Source organism: Eleutherodactylus coqui, chromosome 11, assembly GCF_035609145.1.
Source record: "Eleutherodactylus coqui strain aEleCoq1 chromosome 11, aEleCoq1.hap1, whole genome shotgun sequence".
NCBI lineage: Eukaryota > Metazoa > Chordata > Amphibia > Anura > Eleutherodactylidae > Eleutherodactylus > Eleutherodactylus coqui.
In genome coordinates, this window is record NC_089847.1 from 70,066,640 (window position 1) to 70,087,907 (window position 21,268).

General features: G+C 42.5%; 1 protein-coding gene across 3 annotated transcripts in view; it reads right to left on the bottom strand.

Annotated features, from left to right (window-relative positions):
* Nucleotides 1-453: 453 nt before the first annotated feature.
* The window catches only part of LOC136581883 (serine/threonine-protein kinase D3-like), an 80,411-nt gene continuing 59,596 nt past the window's right edge, over nt 454-21,268 (bottom strand). For all 3 annotated transcript variants that reach the window (XM_066582529.1, XM_066582531.1, XM_066582530.1), the window contains one exon: nt 454-2,898. The gene's annotated coding sequence lies outside the window, so the exon portion shown is untranslated. The remainder of the gene's footprint in view (nt 2,899-21,268) is intronic.

The following is a 21,268-nucleotide window of genomic DNA, read 5'->3' on the forward strand; positions in this document are numbered from 1 at the left end:
CACATAGCTCAATTGATCTCCCGCATGAAAAATAAAAGACAATTACAGTGCATCCGCAGCCCAAATCCGCGTTACAGATCCGCAGTGGATCTTATTTTCCCCATGGACATGAGGCCTAAACTCCCCTCTCTTTTCCCATATTTAAAATTAAAAAAAATCAAAACAAAAAATCCCAAAACATATTTGGTATCACCTTGTCAATAAAAAAATCAGATCAAAATAACATTATATATTTTGAACAGTGAATGTTTATCAATATAAATGCACAAAACCAGAATTGTGATTTTTGTCACCAAGACAAAAATTACTAAAAAAGTGATTGAAAAGTCGTATGCACTCTAAAATACCAATATAAGCCACAGGTCATCCTGCAAAAAAACAGCCCTCAGACAGTTCCATCGATGGAAAGATTGAATGTATATGGAGGTCAGAAGATGGTGACAGAAATATATATATTTTTTAAGGTATTTTATTTTTAAAAATACCACAGCAAAAAAACGAAACTAAATAAATTTCATAACATTGTGATCATACTGATCTACAGGACAAACTTACGTCTTTCTAGTTGCTGTGTACACGCCTTGAAAACAAACCGCCCATACCTCAAAGATGTCGAAATTATTTTTTTTTCCATGCAACTTCATCCAGCAAAACAGCCGTTCCAAAAATTATTGCTCCTGTGCTTTTCCACAAGAGTGATAATCTCTCACTGCATGGAGGTGGAGCGTGCCAGAGATCTCTTCCAGTCACCTGCCTCCACTCCGAGTAAACAGGGAGTCATTCATAGTTGAGCAACTTGTGTACATGGGCTGATTATCTTCAGATTTTTATGCCTGCATAAACTGAATGATAAATGACACACAAACAAACTTTTGCTGTTCAAAATTGACCGTGTTTACACTGAACAGTTATCATTCAGCTTCGCATGATCCAAATTAGCAGAAAGATATTTACCTATCAAACACTGGATTATCACATAGACTAACTGCGTTTTCTGTATTTTTAACAGAACTCTCCTCTTCTTCCTGTGCGCTACCTCTGAGACTGACTGGCCTCTCATTCTCATTGTCATGATCTAGTGCAGGACTGGAGTCACTTGTTGTAGCCACTACAGGAGGGAGGTGTGGTCAAGAAGTAGCCGAGGTCTGGTACACAAGATGGTGGAGCAGTTCAGAGGGTTCAGGCAGGAGACTCATCAGGAGATAGCGGAGGTCTGGTACACAAGATGATGGAGCAGTATAGTGGGTTCAGGCAAGAGAGTCATCAGGAGATAGCCGAGGCCTGGTACACAAGATGTATAGTGGGTTCAGGCAAGAGTCGTCAGTAGATAGCCGAGGTCTGGTACACAAGATGGTGGAGCAGTATAGTGGGTTCAGGCAGGAGAGTCATCAGGAGTTAGCCGAGGTCTGGTACACAAGAGGATGGAGCAGTATAGTGGGTTCAGGCAAGAGTCATCAGTAGATAGCCGAGGTCTGGTACACAAGATGGTGGAGCAGTACAGAGGGTTTAGGCAGGAGAGTCGTCAGGAGATAGCCGAGATCTGGTACACAAAATGGTGGAGCAGTACAGAGGGTTCAGGCAGGAGAGTCATCATGAGATAGCCAAGGTCTGGTACACAAGATGGTGAAGCAATACATAGGGTTCAGGCAGGAGAGTTGTTAGTAGATAGCCGAGGTCTGGTACACAAGATGGTGGAGCAGTACAGAGGGTTCAGGCAAGAGAGTTGTCAGGAGATAGCCGAGGTCTGGTACACAAGATGGTGAAGCAGGACATAGGGTTCAGGCAGGAGAGTCGTCAGTAGATAGCTGAGGTCTGGTATACAAGATGATGGAGCAGCACAGAGGGTTCAGGCAGGAGAGCCGTCAGGAGATTGCTGAGGTCTGGTACACAAGATGGTGGAGCAGTACAGAGGGTTGAAGCAGGAGAGTCGTCAGGAGATAACCGAGGTCTGGTACACAAGATAGTGGAGCAGTACAGAGGGTTCAGGCAGAAAAGCCGTCAGGAGATTGCCACGGTCTGGTACACAAGATGGTGGAGCAGTACAGAGGGTTCAGGCAGAAAAGCCGTCAGGAGATTGCCACGGTCTGGTACACAAGATGGTGGAGCAGTACAGAGGGTTCAGGCAGGAGAGTTGTCAGGAGATTGCTGAGGTCTGGTACACAAGATGGTGGAGCAGTACAGAGGGTTGAGGCAGGAGAGTCATCAGGAGATAGCCAAGGTCTGGTACACAAGATGGTGGAGCAGTACAGAGGGTTGAGGCAGGAGAGTCGTCAGGAGATAACCGAGGTCTGGTACACAAGATGGTGGAGCAGTACAGAGGGTTCAGGCAGAAAAGCCGTCAGGAGATTGCCGAGGTCTGGTACACAAGATGGTGATGCAGTACATAGGGTTCAGGCAGGAGAGTAGTCAGTAGATAGCCGAGGTCTGGTACACAAGATGGTGGAGCAGTACAGAGAGTTCAAGGCAGGAGAGTCGTCAGGAGGTAGCTGAGGTCTGGTACACAAGATGAAGGTGCAGCATAGAGGGTTTAAGCAGGTATGTAGTCAAGAGGAATAGCTGGGGTCTGGTACACAAGATGGATGATCATTTTGTAGAGGAGCAGGTATGCAGGAGGATAGCTTGGTTAGAAGCACAAGGCAGGAGGGAACAAGGCCAGGTTTATATAGGAGACTGATTGGAGAAGGTACAGGACATAGAGTGGACTAGACAGGGAAAACACGTAGCCAGGACATGAAACAGGAGACAAGGAACACAGAACACAAGACTAGAAATCAGGGGAGCTATCCATCATGCTGAATTGCTCAGTATGAAGGGCTGCCTCTTGGGGTGCAGGAGGTCGCAGGTTTGAATCCTGATACTCATTTTCATCTTGAACCTCTTGGCCAAAACCTTCTCCTTCTGCAAAGTAAGGTCCAACATTTTAGCATTAATGTTCATTTTTTATCATAGCTACTATTATTTAAATAATGCACTTATATTTTACATATATCATAACATTCCCTTTCCTTATACCCTATTAGATGGTTATCAAAACCATAGAGGAGGCTCCACTGCTCAGCATCTCCCTTTAATGCCTAACCACCACAGCCAGTTCTGGCTTTTAAGACGAAGGGTCTGTTTAGACCTGTCCATTTCTTGTTTGAATAAGTGAATGTTGTCAGAGTTCGTTCGTTTGCTTGGGCAGCCTGTTTATACAGGCAGACACATTGTTGGCTCTTTCAAATGAGAAATCGTTCAGTTGTTCACATTCACTGTATAAGTGAATGAGAACTAGTGAACAAATCAGTATTTAAACCAAATGATGGGTGAATGAGCTAACAATGGTTTTTATGCCAGCATAAAATGAACGATTACCAAAAAGCGAACAACTTATCATTCCTCGTTCGATCTTGGCTGCATTTACTCTGAATGATTACACTAGGCAACAAATAAACGTGATTTTTGTGTCTAAGAAAAGTTTTTTTGATCCTGTTAGCGGATTATAAAATATAATAGAAAATAACTTTCATTTCAAAAAAAGTTTGCTTTTGTGGTCAGGACATTGATAATTAAAAATATAAGATTTTGAATTTTGAATGTTTCAGGGACATATACAGTGAGAAAATAAAATTACTTACAATCATGAGCCAAAGTCATTATACAATGCACAGTATGTGCATACAGTTCAAAAATTAATGAAAATGTCTGGTTCTTTTCATTCATCCCTTCCAATGGCTCATTCTGCACATCTCAAGGAGGAGGACAGTACTGTCAAATTCCTGTTGCAAGTTCTGAAGTACGATCAGTATGGTTGGAAGGTAATTGGAGACTTCAAGATGGTTGCTTTTTAGAGATGAGCGAGCATACTCGTCCGAGCTTGATGCTTGTTTGAGTATTAGGGTGCTCGAGATGCTCATTACTCGAGACGAGCACCACGCGGTACTCGTCTCGATTAAACGAGCACTGACCATTGAATTCAATGGAGCCGGCAATACAGCCGGCTCCATTGAAAGCAATGGGCTGCCGGCGAGCGCGGGATGAATTTTCGGGAAGGGCTTAAAAATATAAGCCCTTACCTGAAAATCATCCTAAAATGTGTAAAAATAAAAAAAATATATATACTCACCTTGTCCTGGCAGACGGAGTTCAGCCGCGGCCGGCCGGCAGTTCTCCTGAACTGCTGTGAGTAGCATTCAGCAGCCGGGGATTTAAAATCCCCGCCTGCTGAATGAGCTGCCTCTGATTGGTCACAGCCTCACCAATCAGAGGCAGCTCTCGCTCACCCATTCATGAATTCATGAATGGGTGAATGAGTGCTGCCTCTGATTGGTGAGGCGCAGGGACCAATCAGGGGCAGCTCTCAGCTGAATGACATAGGGGGTCACTTACTTTTATGCATAAGATTGAATAATCAAGTTGCAACCCTTTAAATTTCCAATATTGAGTACGCAAAGAATGGTCATGGCAAATTTTACATGTGTGCAGTAAAAATTTGTATAATTATTAGTTGCATCGGGAAGTGAGAGAATTAGATTACATACGTAAAATTTGGACGCTAATTCTTTTGTTGGGACTAGAGTTGAGCGAGCATACTCGCTAAGGGCAATTAATCGAGCATTGCCCTTAGCCAGTACTTGCCCGCTCAAGAGAAAAGGTTCAGCTGCCAGCGCCGGGCAGGGAGCAGCATGGGAGAGCGGGGATGAACGGAGGGGAGATCTCTCTCTTTCCCTCTCTTCCCCCTCCCGCTCCACCCTGCTTACTGCCGCAACTTACCTGTCACCCGCGCCGGCAGCCAAACCTTTTTTCTCGGGCGGGCAGGTACTCTCTAAGGGCAATGCTCGCTCGAGTAATTGCCCTTAGTGAGTATGCTTGCTCATCTCTAGTTGGGACCCATTAGCTTTTCCTATTTATGACACGCTCATGCCAAATTTCAAGTTTCCATGACATCGGGAAGTGAGAGAATTAGATTACGTACGTAAAATTTGGATGCTAATTCTTTTGTGCTTAGAATTAAATTATTGAGTTGGGACCCATTAACTTTTCCTATTTATGACATAATCAATGCTTGTGCCTAATTTCAAGTTTCTATGACATTGGGAAGTGAGAGAATTAGATTCCTTACGTAAAAATTGGACGCTAATTCTTTTTCACTGGAATTGAATAATCGAGTTGGGACCCCTTTACTTTTCCTATTTTGGACATAATCTATGCTTGTGCCAAATTTCATGTTTCTACAACATCAGGAAGTTGGAGAATTAGTGGTGATTCAGTGAGTGAGACAGTGAGGGCTTTCGTCTTTATATATATAGATAATCAATGCTCGTGCCAAATTTCAAGTTTTTATGGCATCAGGAAGTGAGAGAATTAGATTACGTACATAAAATTTGGACGCTAATTCTTTTGCGCTTAGAATTGAATAATCGAGTTGGGACTAGAGATGAGCGAACGTACTCGTCCGAGCTTGATACTCGTTCGAGTATTAGCGTGTTCGAGATGCTCGTTACTCGTAACGAGTACCACGCGATGTTCGGGTTACTTTCACTTTCATCTCTGAGACGTTAGCGCGCTTTTCTGACCAATTGAAAGACAGGGAAGGCATTACAACTTCCCCCTGTGACGTTCAAGCCCTATACCACCCCCCTGCAGTGAGTGGCTGGCGAGATCAGGTGTCACCCGAGTATAAAAATCGGGCCCTCCCGCGGCTCGCCACAGATGCATTCTGACATAGTTCAGGGAGAGTGCTATCTTGTTGGAGCTGTTATAGGGAGAGCGTTAGGAGTATTTTAGGCTTCAAGAACCCCAACGGTCCTTCTTAGGGCCACATCTAACCGTGTGCAGTAGTGTGGAGGCTGCTTTTTGCAGTGTTGCACTTTTTTTTTTTTGGTACTGTATATCGGCCGTGCAGAGCATTGCGCCCTGCAGCAATACTCCAGGGCCAGAAGCGCTTAGTTAGGGACAGAAGACATATTATTGATTGAATATAGGCAGTGGGCCTTTGCAAAAAAATTTGTGGGAAAAAAATCTATTTGGGCTGCCTGTGAGTGTCCTCAGTGTTCTGGGTCTGTGCTGGGTGTAGTAGTTCTCCAAATTCATACGCAGCCAGCTAAGTGTTACAGCAGGCTTGCGCAAAATTATTTCCTGGCTCTGTCTGGGCTTTGAAATCACCGCTGTATTGCAGTTCACAGTGCAACACGCTGCAGTTCTGTGACATACCCCAGGGCCAGAAGTGCTTAGGCAGGGACAGAAGACATATTATTGATTGAATATAGGCAGTGGGCCTTTGCAAAAAAATTTGTGGGAAAAAATCTATTTGGGCTGCCTGTGAGTGTCCTCAGTGTTCTGGGTCTGTGCTGGGTGTAGTAGTTCTCCAAATTCATACGCAGCCAGCTAAGTGTTACAGCAGGCTTGCGCAAAATTATTTCCTGGCTCTGTCTGGGCTCTGAAATCACCGCTGTATTGCAGTTCACAGTGCAACACTCTGCAGTTCTGTGACATACCCCAGGGCCAGGAGCGCTTAGGCAGGGACAGAAGACATATTATTGATTGAATATAGGCAGTGGGCCTTTGCAAAAAAATTTGTGGGAAAAAATCTATTTGGGCTGCCTGTGAGTGTCCTCAGTGTTCTGGGTCTGTGCTGGGTGTAGTAGTTCTCCAAATTCATACGCAGCCAGCTAAGCAGGCTTGCGCAAAATTATTTCCTTGCGTTCCGTAAGCAAAGTCGGCCTCCAACCACAGGCCAATAAGCGGCACATTTAATTACAGCGTTCTGTTTCTGCACTACTGGTAATACAGCATGCTGAGGGGTAGGGGTAGGCCTAGAGGACGTGGACGCGGGCGAGGACGCGGTGGCCCAAATAAGGTGTGGGCACAGGCCGAGCCAGTGCGGTGGCCCGGAGTAGAGGCAGGGCCAGACCGAATAATCCACCAACTGTTTCCCAAAGCGCCCCCTCGCGCCATGCCACCCTGCAGAGGTCAAGGTGCTCTACGATGTGGCAGTTTTTCACAGAGACGCCTGACGACCGACCAACAGTGGTGTGCAAGGTTTGTCGTGCCAAGATCAGCTGGGGAGGCACCACCACCAGCATGCGCAGGCATATGATGGCCAAGCACCCCACAAGGTGGGACAAAGGCCGTTCACCGCCTCCGGTTTGCACCACTGCCTCTCCCCCTGTGCCCCAACCTGCCACTGAGATCCAACCCCCCTCTGAGGACACAGGCACTACCGTCTCCTGGCCTGCACCCACACCCTCACCTTCGCTGTCCTTGGCCCCATCCAGCAATGTCTCTCAGCGCAGCGTCCAGACGTCGCTAGCGCCACTGTTTCAGCGCAAACGCAAGTACGCCGCCACGCACCCGCACGCTCAAGCGTTAAACGTGCACATTGCCAAATTGATCAGCCTGGCGATGCTGCCGTTTAGGCTTGTGGAAACGGAGGCTTTCAAAAGCATGATGGACCGCTCACGTCCTACCCACCCCCCGAATTGCGTGCCCCAGCTCGGTGGTGGTATCTGCGGCGGTGTATGCTTCCTCCACTAAACCACCCTCCTCCTCCTCCTCCTCCTCCTCCGCAACCTCTGTCTCGCAATCAAGATGTGTCAGCAGCAGCATATCGCCAGCAGTCGGTGTCGCGCGGCGTGGCAGCACAGCGGTGGGCAAGCGTCAGCAGGCCGTGCTGAAACTACTCAGCTTAGGAGAGAAGAGGCACACGGCCCACGAACTGCTGCAGGGTCTGACAGAGCAGACCGACCACTGGCTTTCGCCACTGAGCCTCCAACCAGGCATGGTCGTGTGTGACAACGGCCGTAACCTGGTGGCGGCTCTGCAGCTCGGCAGCCTCACGCACATGCCATGCCTGGCCCATGTCTTTAATTTGGTGGTTCAGCGCTTTCTGAAAAGCTACCCACACTTGTCATACCTGCTCGGAAAGGTGCGCCGGGTCAGCGGGTCACATTTCCGCAACTCCAAGACGGACGCTGCCACCCTGCGGACCCTGCAACATCGGTTTCATCTGCCAGTGCACCAATTGCTGTGCGACGTGCCCACACAGTGGAACTCTACGCTCCACATGTTGGCCAGGCTCTATGAGCAGCGTAGAGCTATTGCGGAATACCAACTCCAACATGGGCGGCGTAGTGGGAGTCAGCCTCCTCAATTATTTACAGAAGAGTGGGCCTGGTTGGCAGCCATCTGCCAGGTCCTTGGAAACTTTGAGGAGTCTACCCAGATGCTGAGCGGGGATGCTGCAATCATTAGCGTCACCATTCCTCTGCTATGCCTCTTGAGAAGTTCCCTGCAAAGCATAAAGGCAGACGCTTTGCACTCGGAAACGGAGGCGGGGGAAGACAGTATGTCGCTGGATAGTCAGAGCACCCTCATGTCTATATCTCAGCGCGTTGAGGAGGAGGGGGAGGAGCATGAGGAGGAGGGGGAAGAGACAGCTTGGCCCACTGCTGAGGGTACAGATGCTGCTTGCCTGTCATCCTTTCAGCGTGTATGGCCAGAGGAGGAGGAGGAGCGGGAGGAGCATGAGGAGGAGGGGGAAGAGACAGCTTGGCCCACTGCTGAGGGTACAGATGCTGCTTGCCTGTCATCCTTTCAGCGTGTATGGCCAGAGGAGGAGGAGGAGGAGGATCCTGAAAGTGATCTTCCGAGTGAGGACAGCCATGTGTTGCGTACAGGTACCCTGGCACACATGGCTGACTTCATGTTAGGATGCCTTTCTCGTGACCCTCGCGTTACACGCATTCTGGCCACTACGGATTACTGGGTGTACACACTGCTCGACCCACGGTATAAGGAGAACCTTTCCACTCTCATTCCCGAAGAGGAAAGGGGTTCAAGAATGATGCTATACCACAGGGCGCTGGTGGACAAACTGATGGTAAACTTTCCACCCGACAGCGCTAGTGGCCGAAGGCGCATTTCCGCGGCCCAGGTAGCAGGGGAGGCGCAGAGATCAGGCAGCATGTACAGCGCAGGCAGGGGACCATTATCCAAGGTCTTTGCCAGCTTTCTGGCTCCCCAGCAAGACTGTGTCACCGGTCCCCAGTCAAGGCAGAGTTGGCAGGAGCACTGTAAAAGGATGGTGAGGGAGTACGTAGCCGATCGCACGACCGTCCTCGGTGACGCCTCTGCCCCCTACAACTACTGGGTGTTGAAGCTGGACACGTGGCCTAAACTCGCGCTGTATGCCCTGGAGGTGCTTGCTTGTCCTGCGGCTAGCGTCTTGTCAGAGAGGGTGTTTAGTGTGGCTGGGGGAATCATCACGGATAAGCGTACCCACCTTTCAACCAACAGTGCCGACAGGCTTACACTCATCAAGATGAACAAAGCCTGGATTTCCCCAGACTTCACTTCTCCACCAGCGGACAGTAGCGATACCTAAACAATACGTAGGCTGCACCCGCGGATGGAAGCATCGTTCTCTATCACCATCCAAAACGGGGACGTTTTTGCTTCATCAATCTGTGTATAATATTCCGCCTCCTCCTCCTGCTCCTCCTCCTGAAACCTCACATAATCACGCCGAACGGGCAATTTTTCTTAGGCCCACAAGACTCAGTCATATAATTTTTCTAAAGAATTTTTATACGTTTTAATGCTCATTAAAGCATTGAAACTTTCACCTCAACCAATTTTTAGTTTTACTGGGCTGCCTCCAGGCCTAGTTACCAATTAAGCCACATTAACCAAAGCGATTAATGGGTTTCACCTGCCCTCTTGGTTGGGCATGGGCAATTTTTCTCAGGTACATTAGTACTGTTGGTACACCAATTTTTGGGGGCCCTCGCCTACAGTGTAATCCAATTAATTTTTAGCCTACCTGCATTACAGCTGACGTTACATCAGCTGGGTTGGGCACTGCAATGGGATATATTTATGTACCGCCGGTGGGTTCCAGGGAGCCACCCATGCTGTGGGTCCACAGGGAGCTGTAACTGCATGTGTCCACTTCTAAAGAACCCCAGTCTGACTGGGGCATGCAGTGTGGGCCGAAGCCCACCTGCATTAAACATGACATTACCTCAGCTGTGATGGGCAATGCAATGGGATATATTTATGTACCGCCGGTGGGTTCCAGGGAGCCACCCATACTGTCGGTCCACAGGGAGTTGTAACTGCATGTGTCCACTTCTAAAGAACCCCAGTCTGACTGAGGCATGCAGTGTGGGCCGAAGCCCACATGCATTAAACATGACATTACCTCAGCTGTGATGGGCAATGCAATGGGATATATTTATGTACCGCCGGTGGGTTCCAGGGAGCCACCCATACTGTCGGTCCACAGGGAGTTGTAACTGCATGTGTCCACTTCTAAAGAACTCCAGTCTGACTGGGGCATGCAGTGTGGGCCGAAGCCCACCTGCATTAAACATGACATTACCTCAGCTGTGATGGGCAATGCAATGGGATATATTTATGTACCGCCGGTGGCTTCCTGGCACCCACCCATGCTGTCGGTCCACAGGGACTTCACAATAGGGAGTTGTACCTGCCTGTGTCTATGAATTAAAAACCCCGGTCAGGTTGGGGCATGCAGTGTGGGCCGAAGCCCACCTGCATTTAATCTGACGTTAGCTCTGCTGTCCAGGGCACTGCAATGGGATACAATTATGTACAGCCGGTGGGTTCCAGGGAGCCACCCATGCTGTGGGTGCACACGGAATTCCCATTGCGGAGTTGTACCTGCCTGTGACTATTTATAAAAAAACGCGGTCTGACTGGGGCATGCAGACACCTTGACAGAATGAATAGTGTGTGGCACATAGGTTCCCCATTGCTATGCCCACGTGTGCAGCTCCTGATGGAGGTGGCACAGGATTGGATTTCTCATTGCTTCTGTACAGCATTGTGGACTATCGCCCCACCCCTTTTAAAGAGGGTCGCTGCCTAGCCGTGCCAACCCTCTGCAGTGTGTGCCTGCTTTTCCTCTGGCAGACGCACTTATAAATAGACATGAGGGTGGCGTGGCATGAGGGCAGCTGAAGACTGGGCAGGGACAGTTTGGTGTGCGCTGTGGACACTGGGTCGTGGGGGGGGGGGGTGGGCAGCATGTAACCCAGGAGAAGTGGCAGCGGAGTGTCATGCAGGCAGTGATTGTGCTTTTTTTGGAGGTAGTGTGGTGCTTAGCTAAGGTATGCATTGCTAATGAGGGCTTTTCAGAAGTAAAAGTTGTTGGGAAGGGGGGGGGGCCCACTCTTGCCGCTATTGTGGCTTAATGGTGGGACCTGGGAACTTGAGATGCAGCCCAACATGTAGCCCCTCGCCTGCCCTATCCGTTGCTGTGTCGTTCCCATCACTTTCTTGAATTGCCCAGATTTTCACAAACGAAAACCTTAGCGAGCATCGGCGATATACAAAAATGCTCGGGTAGCCCATTGACTTCAATGGGGTTCGTTACTCGAAACGAACCCTCAAGCATCGCGAAAAGTTCGTCTCGAGTAACGAGCACCCGAGCATTTTGGTGCTCGCTCATCTCTAGTTGGGACCCATTAGCTTTTCCCATTTATGACATAATCAATGCTCGTGCCAAATTTCAAGTTTTTATGACATCGGAAAGTGAGAGAATTAGATTACGTACGTAAAATTTGGACGCTAATTCTTTTGTGCTTAGAATTAAATAATCGAGTTGGGACCTCTTTACCTTTCCTATTTTGGACATAATCTATGCTTGTGCCAAATTTCATGTTTCTATGACATCGGGAAGTTGGAGAATTAGTAGTGAGTCAGTGAGGGCTTTAGTTTTTATATATATTTCGGATGATATATTGTTTCATATTAAATTTTTTGTATTAAAAAGGTTTCAATACTTCATTGAGACCTCTTGGTTGTAATGTATCCAGTATACATATCCAGTACATTTCCTTTCTTTTTAAAATATGAAATTGGCCTATTGGAACTTGATCGATTAGTGTAATGCGCATTTTGGAGGCATCCTTATTAAGACGTTTTAGGAAATGTCTGGAGACTCCATGTTTTAGGAATCCCTTCTGAATATTACAGCGGTGTTTGTTCACCCTCGTTCTCAGTGGGTTTGTGGTTTTCCCTACATATTTGAGCCCACAAGGGCATTCTAGGACATAGATTATGTATTTGGAGCCACAGTTTAATAATTTGTTTATTTTATAGTTATTTTTAGTTTTTACTTTTTATTTATATTTTTAACTTAATCTTTGATACTTTCATTTCTATTCAGCAGAATTTCTTTTCTTCTGTGGCAGATATTCGCACAACATTTGCAATTTTGTATTCTACATCTGTATACCCCTCGTAGTTGTTTACCATTTATATCGGTGATATCTTTGTTTTTATTTTGTTTTTTGGGGACTGACAGTGCCAGTATATTTCTGATTGTTTTATTTTTTTTCTATATACAATAGGTTTATTTGGTATTTCTTCTGTAAGGTAGGGATTATTTTTCAAGATGTTATAATGTTTTATTAGGAAACCTTTGATCTTATTATGTTGAATGTTATATCTGGTAATAAATGGATTGCTTCTTTCTGAGCTCTCTTTCAGTTTTTCTTTAGTCTCTTTCGGTCCATTTTGTTCTTAAGCCTTATGGATTGCTGCTTCTACTAATTTCTCTGGGTACTCTTTTTGTTTAAAATGTATTTTTAGAAAGTTGGTTTGTTATAGGAAAAATGTATTTAGGGAGCAGTTCCTTCTTATGCTGCAAAATTATCTGTAGGGTATGTTGAGTTTCCATTTTTTTAAGTGGCAGCTTTTAAAGTCTAAAAAGCTGTCAACGGTTTTGAAATTAGTTTTCATCTGGATGGTGTTATTAGCGGAGGACAATTCAAGATCCAAGAATACTACTTTCTCTTTGCTGATATTTTCCGATAATTCTAATGCCCAGTCGTTATTGATTTTATTAATAAATTCTTGGGCTGTAAGAGAATTAGTACATCGTCGATGAATCTTCTGTGTAGTATTATAGTTTAAATATTCATGTGGGTATCTTTAAATAGGCCCATGTACAGGTTAGCGTAACATGGCATGAATTTGGTGCCCATCATGGTTCCCCATTTTTGAATGTAGAATTCTTCATTGTAGGTAAAGTAATTATTGGTAAGCATAAACTCTATGGCATTAATAATTAACTGTTTTTGTGTTGTTGGCATGAGTGAATCAACATCTGAATAATGGTTGACTGATTGTAGGCATTCTCATGAGGGATAACGGTATAATTTGATTTGAGGTCTAGGGTTATCCACAAATAGGTGTCTTTCCATCTGGCATCTTTCAATAAATTCAGAAGGTGCTTTGTATCTTTAAGATATGTTGGCAAGTCAGTTACAAGTCTTTGTGATTGTCTCTCTATATAAGCAGAAAGGTTGCTGGTAATGGAACCTATTCCAGCAACTATAGAGTGTTATTGAGAGATTTATGTATCTTAGGCAGGCAATAGATATATGGAATCTCTGGTGTACTGATACATATGAAGTTTTTTTCAAATTTTTTTAGCAATCATTTCATGATGAATGGAAATAAGAGCTTTTTTGATGTCTGTGGTTGGATATGAGTATAGTTTCTTGTAGAAGTCTTGATTTCCCAAAATCTTAGCTAACTCTTGATGGTATGCTGGACTACTGAGAATAACTATCCCTCCCCACTTGTCTGCTCTTTTAATAATGATATTTCTATTTTTAGAATAATAGATTAGTCTAGTTTAGACTAATATAGATTAGTTAAAGTACTTCTTTGATGTTTATTGAGATTATCCAAAATAGGTGTATGGTACTCAAGTTTTTTGAAGTCCTGTAGTACCTTTTTGTAAAATGTATCAATAAATGGTCCTTTATGTTCAACAGGGTATAAAGAACTTTGTGGTTTTAAATTGGTAGTAATGGGTTCGTTAAATAGAATCTGTACCAATTCATCAACTGGGGAGAGGAGGGACCATCAGGAGATGTAGATGCATCTGATATGTGGTTGTCAAGATTGTTACAGCTTTTAATTTTATAATATCACAATAGTGTCAATTTTCTGATGTAACTGTTTAAATTGACAAATAGATTAAAATTGTCTGGACCGGTTGATGGGATGAATGAAAGGGCTTTAGTGAGCAGGAATGCTTCACTCTGGGTTAGTTTATGTTCAGAAAGGTTGTAGATCCCATATTTTCTTGCTTCGTTGTTAGAAATTATTTTAGAGTGGAACTGGGTTTCACTTATTTTTATTATGTTTCCCCCCTTTCCCCCTGGTCCCCCTTCTTCTGTGTGGTTTCTTTTTCTCGGGGTAGGCATTTTGTTGGTCAGAAATCAGGTAATTTTTAGGAGGGTTGGTTTTATTGCTGGTGATGGAGACTTCCCCTGAGACAATGGGTGTTTTGTAACATACACTCTTGGCTTTTGGATCACATTTATTCTTGTGTTCTTTTTTTTCTTTTTCTCTGTCTGTCTGTCCTTGCTATCTTTGTCTTTGGGATAGCAGAGCCAAAACTGAACACTACCATCCATGAGACTGGCCTTAACGTATTGACTTCACTGTCGGACTAAACATCAAGGTTACAGACTAGACTCCATCTTTATTATTTTGCATCGTATCTTTGACCTTAGATAGGGAGCTAAGGTAGCTGCTTCCATGCTATGAATGAGGGTTTTCGTCTGAGCAATGCAATAGACTCTTTTTCTGTGCAGCAGTTTTTTTGTATCTATCTCTGCTTGCCTTTGATCAGTATATAAGCCACCTATATGGGGTAATGCTACCATTACCATTCCCCAGAATATAGGATATTTTTTGCTACTGAACTAAGTCTAACCTAGACTGGTGCTGTGATACATCCCTCCTCTTATATTACTAGGGGTCGGCAGATATCTTTTTGAAGCCATCCCTTTGTGAATAAATTTGCAATCAAACCTAACAATTAAGCCATGGTTCCTGATAAGCTGTACCATTTACAGTGAAACACGTTGAACCGCGTATTACTAAACCTGTGATAGTATATCTAATGAAGATGCATCTCCTATGTGCTCATTAGGGTGAATGCTAACTTAATCTTTTCAAGTCTTTTTTTCGGTCGAATGTCTGGGTTATCCTCCCAGCTGAGGAATTCTTATAGCGAATTCTAAAGTCTCTTTATTTTAATTTAACTGGGGAACCAAGTGTAGGGGTGCATTGTTCCCCACATCAATGCGTGACCACAAGTTTTTGTGACCCCCAACCCTCCCCAGTTATCGCCACACTCTCATCAATACAATTCTGCTATGGTGTGGTGATACACTGTGTGTGTGTTTGAGCCCTACATGTATAAAATAATTTTAATCTATCATTAATAAAAATTTGTTTTTTTGTTATGTCTATTCTGTGAGGGGTATTGACTTCACTGTCAGACAAAGCAACGTCAAGTGGAAACCCCTAGTAGATACTGATCCTAGTAGATGATTCTGATGCTACCTCTTCACATAAAACTCAGGTTTATTAAACAGTTTGTCACAGCTCTAGATAAAGAATCTACAGCAATGAAACATAAAAGCTGGCATCTTTGTGGGACCACAAATCAAGAGGATCAAAAAATGTTTACAATTTCCTGACATGCTCACAGAAGTACAGAGAGCAGCTTGGAACAGTTTTGTTGCCATGGTTCAGGGGTTCTTGGAAAATCACAAAGCAGACAACTATGTGGAGTTGGTGGAAACTATGGTGAAGAAATACCACGCTATGGGCTGTAGGATGTCGCTCAAGGTTCATGTCCTGGATTCTCATCTACATAAATTCAAGCAGAACATAGTAGTATACTCCAAGATATGCAGCAGTTTGAGTGTCGCTATCAAGGACAATACAACGAGAATATGATGGGCGACTACATCTGGGGGCTGGTACGTGAAAGTGACCAAGTACACAATCGTCAATCAAAAAGAACCAGACATTTTCATTTATTTTGAACTGTTTGGACATACTCTGCATTGTATAATGACTTTGGCTCATGACTGTAAGTAGTTTCTTTTCTCAATGTATATGTCCGTGAAACATTCGAAATTCAAAATCATATATTTTTAATTATTGATGTCCTGACCACAAAAGCAAACTTTTTTTTTGAAATGAAAGTTATTTTTCATTATATTTTACAATAAGATAACAGGAACAAATAAACTTTTCTTGGACCCAAAAATTGTGTTGCCTAGTGTTATCGTTCATTTTCACTTCTTTGAATGATTTTATTTGAACGCTAATCACTCCATGTAAAAGGGCCTTTAGCTATATGGCGAATTCTTTTTAAAAGACAAGTTATATATGACATATAATGTATTGAAAAAGTATCAACTCTTTCTGGGAGGGAATGGAAAAAACAGCAACTGCAACAGTTTTTTTTATAGCATTTACCATGCAGTATAACTGACATTAATATTAGTCTCTGGGCTGATATAATTACAGCAATGCCAATTTTTTAATAGTTTTTTTTATGTTTTACTACTTTAGCATAATAAATACACTTCTGTCAATGTAGATTTGATTAGGTTTTCTTTTATTTTGTGGGGCGAGTTGGGTCTTTCAGTGTCACTTGGTGTACATACAACTTATTAGCACCAATTCTATGTGGATATTTTCAGTTTTTACATGGTGAGGCATAAAATGGTGTCTTTGAATATATAAAGCATATATTTTATCTTTTGAAACATTTCATTAAACTTAGTTTTACTTTTTAGACAAGCCAGAGGGCTTTAACATGCAATTGCTTACTTGTGTAATACACTTCAATACTTCTGTATCACAGTGTTATACCTGTTGGTGTGATGCTGACAGGCATCATATTTAGCTCTTAGGGCTCAGTAGGTGTACTACAATGGCAGACCTGGGGACCATTTTTAGGTCCTCGGCTACCATAGTGATCATTAGCACCTAAGAGCCAATTGCAGGGGGCAATGAGGTGACAAGGCATAGCCACCTTCCTCTGTAAATCAATATAATGCTGTGGTCAGCATTGAAAACAATAAAAACTTTTTAGGATGTTGCGTAACCCTTTCATAACAAAGGATCATTGATGTACCTGCTTCCAGGTCACATTCTGCAGTTCTGGTTTCCTCACTTTCAAAAAATCACAACTTTTAGATTTTTCAGCTGACATATCTACATAAGGATTTGTTTTTGCACGACGAGTTGTATTTTTCAAAGGCACCATTTAACATATCCTATAATATATTGCAAGATTTTTAAAAACTTCAAAATTAGGGCAAAATGCTAAAATCCCCCACAATTGAATCATTCTAGGGGGTTTTATTTTTACAGCATTCATGGTGCAGTAAAAATGGCATGTTTATTTTATTAGTCAGTAAGAGTACAGCGATACAAAATTTATATAGTAATACTTAAAAAGACTTATGTTTAAAAAAAAAAAATAGCTTTTTGTTGCCATCTTTTTACCCCCTTAACTATTATTTTTCTGTCGATAGGGCTGCGTGAAGGCTTATTTTTTTAGTGCTGAGCTGTAGTTTGTATTGCTACCATTTTGAGGAACATTCATTTTTTGATAGCTTTTTATTCAATATTTTTCTTGGAGACAGAACGACCAAAAAAGTGCAATTCTGCCATTGCACATTTTATTTCTGACGCAGTCAATCATACAGAATTAATAATGTTCTATATATTTTTTTAAATGGGCCTTTACAGATGTAGCGATAACACATTTTTTAAATGTTCCTTTTTTCTTTAGCTTCAACAACTGGGAAAAGTTTTTATAACCTTTAATATTGTTTTTAAAATAATTAAAAAAAACTTTATTTTATCTTTATTGTAGTTTTGTTTGATTATTCCCCATAGAGGACATGAACCTGTGATTGTTTGATTTCTTATCTAGTACTAGCTGATATACCCGGCTTCGCCCGAGTTAATTTGGTACTGGTGTTTATCTGGTGTTCACACGGAAAATCTTATGAAGTCGTGGTTACTTTAGAGATACCGAGGAAAAACATATGTTCACCATTTTGCATAGTTCTCTGCATTATCCAGGAAACACCACGTGGAGGTAACCATGCAACGTTTCCTTTATATAAAATGACATCAGGAAGTGAGAGAATTAGATTACGTACATAAAATTTGGAAACTAATTCTTTTGCGCTTAGAATTGAATAATCGAGTTGGGACCCATTAGCTTTTCCTATTTATGACATAATCAATGCTTGTGCCAAATTTCATGTTTCTATGACATTGGGAAGTAAGAGATCTAGATTGTGTACGTAAAATTTGGACGCTAATTCTTTTGCGCTTAGAATGGAATAATGGAGTTGGGACCCATTAGCTTTTCCTATTTATGACATAATCAATGCTCGTGCCAAATTTCCCGTTTCTATGACACCGGAAAGTGGGAAAATTACATTCCGCACATACAATTTGGACGCTAATTCTTTTGCGCATAGAATTGAATAATGGAGTTGGGACCCGTTAGCTTTTCCTATTTATGACATAATCAATGCTTGTGCCAAATTTCCCGTTTCTATGACACTGGAAAGTGAAAAAATTACATTCCGCACGTAAAATTTCAACACCAATTCTTTTGCGCTAGAATTGAATAATCGAGTTGGGACCTATGAACTTTTCCTATTTATGACATAATCAATGCTCGTGCCAAATTTCACGTTTCTATGACACCGGAAAGTGAGAAAATTAGATTCAGTACGTAAAATTTGGACGCCAATTCTTTTGCGCATAGAATTGAATAATCGAGTTGGGAGCAAATAACTTTTCATATTTATGACACAATCAATGCTTGTGCCAAATTTCATGTTTCTATGACATTGGGAAGTGAGAGATTTAGATTATGTACGTAAAATTTGGACACATTCTTTTGCGCATAGAATTGAATAATGGAGTTGGGACCAATTAGCTTTTCCTATTTATAACATAATCAATGCTCGTGCCAAATTTCCTGTTTCTATGACATTGGGAAGTGAGAGATTTAGGTTATGTACGTTAAATTTCGACGCAAATTCTTTTGCGCTAGAATTGAATAATCGAGTTGGGACCCAATTACTTTTCCTATTTTGGAGATAATCTATGCTTGTGCCAAAATTCATGTTTCTACGACATCGGGAAGTTGTAGAACTTTTGGCGAGTCAGTGAGTGAGTGAGTCAGTGTATATATATACTAGCTGATATACCCGGCTTCGCCCGAGTTAATTTGGTACTGGTGTTTATCTGGTGTTCACACGGAAAATCTTATGAAGTAGTGCTTACTTTAGAGATACCGGAAAAACATATGTTCACCATTTTGCATAATTCTCTGCGTTACCCAGGAAACACCACGTGGAGGTAACCATGTCACGTTTACTTTATATAAAATGACATCAGGTAGTGAGAGAATTAGATTACGTACATAAAATCTGGACACTAATTCTTTTGCGCATAGAATTGAATAATCAAGTTGGGACCCATTAACTTTTCCTATTTATGACATAATCAATGCTCGTGCCAAATTTCCCGTTTGTATGACACCGGAAAGTGAAAAAATTACATTCCGCACGTAAAATTTGGACACTAATTCTTTTGCGCTAGAATTGAATAATCGAGTTAGGACCCATTAGCTTTTCCTATTTATGACATAATCAATGCTCGTGCCAAATTTCACGTTTCTATGACACTGGAAAATTTTGGACGCTGATTCTTTTGCGCATAGAATTGAATAATGGAGTTGGGACCCATTAGCGTTTCCTATTTATGACATAATCAATGCTCGTGCCAAATTTCCTGTTTCTATGACACCGGAAAGTGAAAAAATTACATTAAGCACGTAAAATTTCGACGCCAATTCTTTTGCGCTAGAATTAAATAATCGAGTTGGGACCCAATAGCTTTTCGTATTTATGACATAATTAATGCTCGTGCCAAATTTCCTGTTTCTATAACACCGGGAAGTGAGAGAATTCGATTCCGTACGTAAAATTTGGACGCTAATTCTTATGCGCATAGAATTGAATAATCGTGTTGGGACCCTTTAGCTTTCCCCATTTATGACATAATCAATGCTCGGGCCAAATTTTAAGTTTCTATGACATTGGAAAGTGACAGATTTAGATTATGTACGTAAAATTTCGACGCCAATTCTTTTGCGATAGAATTGAATAATCGAGTTGGGACCCAACTACTTTTCCTATTTTGTAGATAATCTATGCGTGTGCCAAATTTCATGTTTCTACGACTTCAGGAACTTGGAGAACTTTTGGCGAGTCAGTCAGTCAGTGAGTGAGTCAGTGAGTCAGTGAGGGCTTTCGTCTTTATATATTTACTAGCTGATATACCCGGCTTCGCCCGAGTTAATTTGGTACTGGTGTTTATCTGGTGTTCACACGGAAAATCTTATGAAGTCGTGGTTACTTTAGAGATACTGAGGAAAAACATATGTTCACCATTTTGCATAGTTCTCTGCATTATCCAGGAAACACCACGTGGAGGTAACCATGCGACGTTTCCTTCATATAAAATGACATCAGGAAGTGAGAGAATTAGATTACATACATAAAATTTGGACACCAATTCTTTTGCGCTTAGAATTGAATAATCGAGTTGGGACCTATTAACTTTTCATATTTATGACACAATCAATGCTTGTGCCAAATTTCATGTTTCTATGACATTGAAAAGTGAGAGATTTGGATTATGTACGTAAAATTTGGCCGTTAATTCTTTTGCGCATAGAATTGAATAATGGAGTTGGGACCCATTAGCTTTTCCTATTTATGACATAATCAATGCTCATGCCAAATTTCCCGTTTCTATGACACCGGAAAGGGAAGAAATTACATTCCACACATAAAATTTGGACGCTAATTCTTTTGCGCATAGAATTGAATAATCGAGTTGGGACCCATTAGCTTTTCCTATTTATGACATAATCAATGCTTGTGCCAAATTTCCCGTTTCTATGACACCGGAATGTGAGAAAATTAATTTCCGTACGTAAAATTTGGAAGCTAATTCTTTTGCGCATAGAATTGAATAATGGAGTTGGGACCCATTAGCTTTTCCTATTTATGACATAATCAATGCTTGTGCCAAATTTCCTGTTTCTATGACACTGGAAAGTAAAGAAATTACATTCCGCACGTAAAATTTTGACGCCAATTCTTTTGCGCTAGAATTGAATAATGGAGTTGGGACCTATTAACTTTTCCTATTTATGACATAATCAATGCTAGTGCCAAATTTCACGTTTCTATGACACCGGAAAGTGAGAAAATTACATTCCGCACGTAAAATTTGGACGCTAATTCTTTTGCGCATAGAATTGAATAATCAAGTTGGGACCCATTAGCTTTTCCTATTTATGACATAATCAATGGTCGTGCCAAATTTT